Raw genomic sequence first — 7,500 nt, forward strand, 5'->3', positions numbered from 1 at the left:
GTGTTTGACCTCTTGGGCCTGGAAGTCTATTTCTAGGCTTATATAAAGGGTCAAACTTCTTGAAGTGTGCCCAGGCCCAGAGCTACTTTGCTGGGCATGACTGTGTTTGACCTCTTGGGCCTGGAAGTCTGGTAGTAGTAGTAGTATGATTTAAAGGCACAAATTGATTGAAGTGTGCCCAGGCCCAGAGCTACTTTGCTGTGCATGACTGTGTTTGACCTCTTGGCTCTGGAAGTCTATTTCTAGGCTTATATAAAGGGTCAAACTTCTTGAAGTGTGCCCAGGCCCAGAGCTACTTTGCTGGGCATGAATGTGTTTGAACTCTTGGGCCTGGAAGTCTGGTGGTAGTAGTAGTATGATTTAAAGGCACAAAGTGATTGAAGTGTGCCCAGGCCCAGAGCTACTTTGCTGTGCATGACTGTGGTTGACCTCTTGGCCCTGGAAGTCTGGTGGTAGTAGTAGTATGATTTAAAGGCACAAAGTGATTGAAGTGTGCCCAGGCCCAGAGCTACTTTGCTGGGCATGACTGTGTTTGACCTCTTGGGCCTGGAAGTCTGGTAGTAGTAGTATGATTTAAAGGTACAAAGTGAATGAAGTGTGCCCAGGCCCAGAGCTACTTTGCTGGGCATGACTGTGTTTGACGTCTTGGGCCTGGAAGTCTGGTAGTAGTAGTATGATTTAAAGGTACAAAGTGAATGAAGTGTGCCCAGGCCCAGAGCTACTTTGCTGGGCATGACTGTGTTTGACCTCTTGGGCCTGGAAGTCTATTTCTAGGCTTATATAAAGGGTCAAACTTCTTGAAGTGTGCCCAGGCCCAGAGCTACTTTGCTGGGCATGACTGTGTTTGACCTCTTGGGTCTGGAAGTCTGGTAGTAGTAGTAGTATGATTTAAAGGCACAAAGTGATTGAAGTGTGCCCAGGCCCAGAGCTACTTTGCTGGGCATGACTGTGTTTGACCTCTTGGCTCTGGAAGTCTATTTCTAGGCTTATATAAAGGGTCAAACTTCTTGAAGTGTGCCCAGGCCCAGAGCTACTTTGCTGGGCATGACTGTGTTTCACCTCTTGGGCCTGGAAGTCTGGTAGTAGTAGTATGATTTAAAGGCACAAAGTGATTGAAGTGTGCCCAGGCCCAGAGCTACTTTGCTGGGCATGAATGTGTTTGACCTCTTGGGCCTGGAAGTCTGGTGGTAGTAGTAGTATGATTTAAAGGTACAAAGTGAATGAAGTGTGCCCAGGCCCAGAGCTACTTTGCTGTGCATGACTGTGTTTGAACTCTTGGGCCTGGAAGTCTATTTCTAGGCTTATATAAAGGGTCAAACATCTTGAAGTGTGCCCAGGCCCAGAGCTACTTTGCTGGGCATGACTGTGTTTGACCTCTTGGGCCTGGAAGTCTATTTCTAGGCTTATATAAAGGGTCAAACTTCTTGAAGTGTGCCCAGGCCCAGAGCTACTTTGCTGGGCATGACTGTGTTTGACCTCTTGGGTCTGGAAGTCTGGTAGTAGTAGTAGTATGATTTAAAGGCACAAAGTGATTGAAGTGTGCCCAGGCCCAGAGCTACTTTGCTGGGCATGACTGTGTTTGACCTCTTGGCTCTGGAAGTCTATTTCTAGGCTTATATAAAGGGTCAAACATCTTGAAGTGTGCCCAGGCCCAGAGCTACTTTGCTGGGCATGAATGTGTTTGAACTCTTGGGCCTGGAAGTCTGGTGGTAGTAGTAGTATGATTTAAAGGCACAAAGTGATTGAAGTGTGCCCAGGCCCAGAGCTACTTTGCTGTGCATGACTGTGGTTGACCTCTTGGCCCTGGAAGTCTATTTCTAGGCTTATATAAAGGGTCAAACTTCTTGAAGTGTGCCCAGGCCCAGAGCTACTTTGCTGTGTATGACTGTGTGACCTCTTGGCCCTGGAATTCTGGTGGTAGTAGTAGTATGATTTAAAGGCACAAAGTGAATGAAGTGTGCCCAGGCCCAGAGCTACTTTGCTGGGCATGACTGTGTTTGACCTCTTGGGCCTGGAAGTCTGGTAGTAGTAGTATGATTTAAAGGCACAAAGTGATTGAAGTGTGCCCAGGCCCAGAGCTACTTTGCTGGGCATGAATGTGTTTGACCTCTTGGGCCTGGAAGTCTGGTGGTAGTAGTAGTATGATTTAAAGGTACAAAGTGAATGAAGTGTGCCCAGGCCCAGAGCTACTTTGCTGGGCATGACTGTGTTTGACCTCTTGGGCCTGGAAGTCTGGTGGTAGTAGTAGTATGATTTAAAGGTACAAAGTGAATGAAGTGTGCCCAGGCCCAGAGCCAGGCCTGGGCAGCAGGGGGCGCTCCTGGCCATGCCCAGCGAGTTTCGTGCGAATCGGACCTGGTCCGGAAGAGATACGAAGGGAAAACTCATTACTCGTCGGGGTGGCACATCCAGGCTCTCGACCCTCCCAAAGCGTCCGACCAGGGTGCACCCTGCCGGGCATGGTTAGCCGCCAGCCCCCTTCCTGGAGGTCTGGTTGGCACGGGGTTTTGATTTTTCGGTTTCATATCTCTGGGCTCCTTGGGAGCAGAAAGTCGGTTGAGGGCCCTTTGGAAAGAGCCGGGGCTGCCGTTTAACGCTGTCCAAGCGGCAGGCGAAGCGCACCCACCGTTTTTACGCTATGATTTTTTAAAACCGCCGGGGCGGCAAACACAGGGCCGGTCGGGTTTGAAGACGAATATCTCTTCGGCCCTTGGGAGGAGAGAAGCAGCGCGGGTCACCTTTGAACGCGCTCGCTGCCAGGAACGTCTGGCGTAAAAGTTTCGTGGGAATCGGACGTTCCTAGGCTGAGAAGCGAGCGCCCGCCCTCGGGCGGTCGGGGGCCCCTTTCTCATTCCCCGTCTGGGCTAAAAATACGAGGTCAGACCCGATGGACTCGGGAGACTGGAGAGTACCAGGGAGACCCTGGAAGCAGGCGACCCGACCCACGCTTCGCTGTCTCCTCGGCCCTCGGGAGTAGAAGCGCGGGGACGGTGGCGTGGGCAGCAGGGGGCGCTCCTGGCCATGCCCAGCGAGTTTCGTGCGAATCGGACCTGGTCCGGAAGAGATACGAAGGGAAAACTCATTACTCGTCGGGGTGGCACATCCAGGCTCTCGACCCTCCCAAAGCGTCCGACCAGGGTGCACCCTGCCGGGCATGGTTAGCCGCCAGCCCCCTTCCTGGAGGTCTGGTTGGCACGGGGTTTTGATTTTTCGGTTTCATATCTCTGGGCTCCTTGGGAGCAGAAAGTCGGTTGAGGGCCCTTTGGAAAGAGCCGGGGCTGCCGTTTAACGCTGTCCAAGCGGCAGGCGAAGCGCACCCACCGTTTTTACGCTATGATTTTTTAAAACCGCCGGGGCGGCAAACACAGGGCCGGTCGGGTTTGAAGACGAATATCTCTTCGGCCCTTGGGAGGAGAGAAGCAGCGCGGGTCACCTTTGAACGCGCTCGCTGCCAGGAACGTCTGGCGTAAAAGTTTCGTGGGAATCGGACGTTCCTAGGCTGAGAAGCGAGCGCCCGCCCTCGGGCGGTCGGGGGCCCCTTTCTCATTCCCCGTCTGGGCTAAAAATACGAGGTCGGACCCGATGGACTCGGGAGACTGGAGAGTACCAGGGAGACCCTGGAAGCAGGCGACCCGACCCACGCTTCGCTGTCTCCTCGGCCCTCGGGAGTAGAAGCGCGGGGACGGTGGCGTGGGCAGCAGGGGGCGCTCCTGGCCATGCCCAGCGAGTTTCGTGCGAATCGGACCTGGTCCGGAAGAGATACGAAGGGAAAACTCATTACTCGTCGGGGTGGCACATCCAGGCTCTCGACCCTCCCGAAGTGTCCGACCAGGGTGCACCCTGCTGGGCTAAGAGAACAGCCAGGTGAACCCTGGAGGTTCCGAACTCCAGACCCCTGGACCCGACGGCTCAGTCCGCCTCAGGTGCACTACAGAGGTCCTCGGGCTGTCCCTGAGTGCATTAAAACGGAAATCAGAATTACTCCCCCGGGTGGCACTTCCAGGCTCTCGACCCTCCCAAAGTGTCCGACCAGGGTGCACCCTGCTGGGCATGGTTAGCCGCCAGCCCCCTTCCTGGAGGTCTGGTTGGCACGGGGTTTTGCAAATAGGTCCCGTCGGGTATATGGGAGAGCAAAGAGAATCAATGGGGTCCAAGCACTAAATTCATCCAGTGGCGTTCTCTGGAAGCCCAAGGGGAGTCCGAGGGGTGTTCGGCCGGCAAGGGGAGCTCTCCCTCGGACACATGATCAAACGCCTGTCCCCTACCGGAAAGTGGTGTGCTCTGGATGCCCCCCCCCCCCATCCCCCGAGGGGGGTGCTTATCCCGCGAGGGGAGCCCTCCTCGGGTTAAGTGAACCATCATGCCGATTCCCCTATGGAAGTGGGCACATCCAGGCACACAGTCTGCTTTGCTCTCCCCGACCCGAGTGCGTCTGTTGGGCTGAGTGTACGCCCAGGCAACTGGATCCAATGGCTCAGTCCGCCGCAGCGTGCTTCGACGATGGGTCGTACAGCCATGCCACCAGGGTGGGCGTGTTTGTAAATGTACCAGTGGATTCTCGTCGGCCTGCCACATCCATGGTATCGACCCACCAGGCCTGTCCGACCAGGGGTTGACCCTGGACGGGCACGGTCTGTGGTTTGGCCCTTGTCCTAGATGAAATCGGGCACGGGGTTTTCTGGCCAGGTACCATCGGGTTACTGGGAGAGCGGCTTCGGTCTCCAGGTGAGACCAATGGTGAAGCAGCACGAGGCAATGGAGAGCATGCAAAGCGATGGGGAAGCCATGCACGGCAATGGCCACGAAAAAAAAAAAAAAATCACCACGGAAGGAACGTGAAGAACAAGGAGGAGTGTAGTGACACTGCCCAAAGCTGCCCGGTGTTGCAGGGGTCTATTGGTGTGTTGCTTCCTTGTTTGGTAGAGTGGAGTACCAGACCCGCCAGGGGTAGGCAAACCATTCCCCCTACGGTAAGTGAGGAGCCAGCCATTTGACGAGCGGGTGTCCACGTGTACGGGTGCGAGCGCTATCCCCCACACGGGGTTAGGCCACGGCCTTAGGTGGACGTCTGCCGACCAGCCCCGGCTGATCCAGAACTTCTGATGTGGAGAGCGGTTTTGACAGATCCTCCCTGGTTCTAGCGGGTCAAGCCTCTGATGGGGGGTGGGGGTTATTTGTAACCCATCCCAGAACTCTCTGGGGGAGACTCAGACGGCCAGTCTGTCTACTCAGTTGTCCTATACTGGTGTCTGTGGTTTGGGAGGAAGGGAGTGCCCTGCTTTGTTGGCCTCCTCTTCAAACCTACCTGGGCCCACGAATCACTCTTCTTGGTTACATCACGAAACGTAGGTTGAGCGAGGCTAGGGGGGAGGGAATTCGACGAGGTCTTTCCCTTGTCCCCCCACCAGCGGCCAACGAAAATCAAAACGGCGTGAAGAGAGGGAACGCCGAAAGCACCTGGAGTCGGCCGTCCGCACCTCCGGAGGAGGTGGACGGGGTACGGTGCGGGCATGACCGGATGGGACAGCTTTGCATCAAGGTGAGAGGTCGGCGTCCGAAGGCCAGAGGGCGGTGCGCGAGCACGTTTACACTGGCCGCGGAAGCTGTCCTGGGTAGCCCTGTATGGCGTCTGGACCTGACGGCGCACGCACTTACAACCCGCTGCTTCCTAGCCCCCGGAAGGGGAGGCGGATGTCACTCGTGGTTCATCCCAGACCACGGTGCAAACTACCTGGTTGATCCTGCCAGTAACATATGCTTGTCTCAAAGATTAAGCCATGCAGGTCTAAGTGCACACGGCCGGTACAGTGAAACTGCGAATGGCTCATTAAATCAGTTATGGTTCCTTTGATCGCTCCACACGTTACTCGGATAACTGTGGTAATTCTAGAGCTAATACATGCAAACGAGCGCTGACCCTTCGGGGGATGCGTGCATTTATCAGACCCAAAACCCATCCGGGGGGCTCGGGCCCCCCGGCCGCTTTGGTGACTCTAGATAACCTCGGGCCGATCGCGCGCCCTCCGCGGCGGCGACGTCTCATTCGAATGTCTGCCCTATCAACTTTCGATGGTACCATAGTCGGCTACCATGGTGACCACGGGTAACGGGGAATCAGGGTTCGATTCCGGAGAGGGAGCCTGAGAAACGGCTACCACATCCAAGGAAGGCAGCAGGCGCGCAAATTACCCATTCCCGACACGGGGAGGTAGTGACGAAAAATAACGATACAGGTCTCTTTCGAGGCCCTGTAATCGGAATGAGCGTATCCTAAACCCATGGGTGAGGACCCATTGGAGGGCAAGTCTGGTGCCAGCAGCCGCGGTAATTCCAGCTCCAATAGCGTATATTAAAGTTGCTGCAGTTAAAAAGCTCGTAGTTGGATGTCGGGAGTGGGCTGGCGGTCCGCCGCGAGGCGTGCCACCGCCTGTCTCAGACCCTGTCTCCCGGTGCCCCCCGGATGCCCTTGGCTGGGTGTCCGGACGGGGCTCGGAGCGTTTACTTTGAAAAAATTAGAGTGTTCAAAGCGGGCCCGCTTCTCGCCTGAATACCTGAGCTAGGAATAATGGAATAGGACTCCGGTTCTATTTTGTGGGTTTCCTGAACCAGGGCCATGATTAAGAGGGACGGCCGGGGGCATTCGTATTGCGCCGCTAGAGGTGAAATTCTTGGACCGGCGCAAGACGGACGAAAGCGAAAGCATTTGCCAAGAATGTTTTCATTAATCAAGAACGAAAGTCGGAGGTTCGAAGACGATCAGATACCGTCGTAGTTCCGACCGTAAACTATGCCGACCCGCGATCCGGCGGCGTTATTCCCATGACCCGCCGGGCAGCGTGAGGGAAACCACGAGTCTGTGGGTTCCGGGGGGAGTATGGTTGCAAAGCTGAAACTTAAAGGAATTGACGGAAGGGCACCACCAGGAGTGGAGCCTGCGGCTTAATTTGACTCAACACGGGAAACCTCACCCGGCCCGGACACGGAAAGGATTGACAGATTGATAGCTCTTTCTCGATTCTGTGGGTGGTGGTGCATGGCCGTTCTTAGTTGGTGGAGCGATTTGTCTGGTTAATTCCGATAACGAACGAGACTCCGGCATGCTAAATAGTTACGCGGCCCTCCGCGGTCGGCGTCAAACTTCTTAGAGGGACAAGTGGCGTTCAGCCACGCGAGATGGAGCAATAACAGGTCTGTGATGCCCTTAGATGTCCGGGGCTGCACGCGCGCCACAATGGTTGGATCAGCGTGTGCCTACCCTACACCGAGAGGTGCGGGTAATCCGCTGAACCCCATTCGTGATGGGGACTGGGGATTGCAATTATTCCCCATGAACGAGGAATTCCCAGTAAGCGCGGGTCATAAGCTCGCGTTGATTAAGTCCCTGCCCTTTGTACACACCGCCCGTCGCTACTACCGATCGGATGGTTTAGTGAGGTCCTCGGATCGGCCCCGCCGGGGCTCCTCGCGGGCCTTGGCGGAGCGCCGAGAAGTCGATCAAAC

The 7,500-nt window shown here is 55.5% G+C and overlaps 1 non-coding gene across 1 annotated transcript in view; it reads left to right on the forward strand.

The window, feature by feature from the left end:
• Positions 1 to 5,728: 5,728 nt before the first annotated feature.
• LOC145654058 (18S ribosomal RNA) overlaps positions 5,729 to 7,500 on the forward strand; it is a 1,839-nt gene continuing 67 nt past the window's right edge. Inside the window, exon 1 of the ribosomal RNA XR_014120289.1 lies at positions 5,729 to 7,500. This exon is cut by the window's right edge and continues 67 nt beyond it. This is a non-coding gene — a ribosomal RNA (18S ribosomal RNA).

This window comes from Electrophorus electricus, unplaced genomic scaffold, assembly GCF_041902795.1.
Source record: "Electrophorus electricus isolate QZ-2024a unplaced genomic scaffold, ASM4190279v1 Scaffold116, whole genome shotgun sequence".
NCBI classification, from domain to species: Eukaryota; Metazoa; Chordata; class Actinopteri; order Gymnotiformes; family Gymnotidae; genus Electrophorus; species Electrophorus electricus.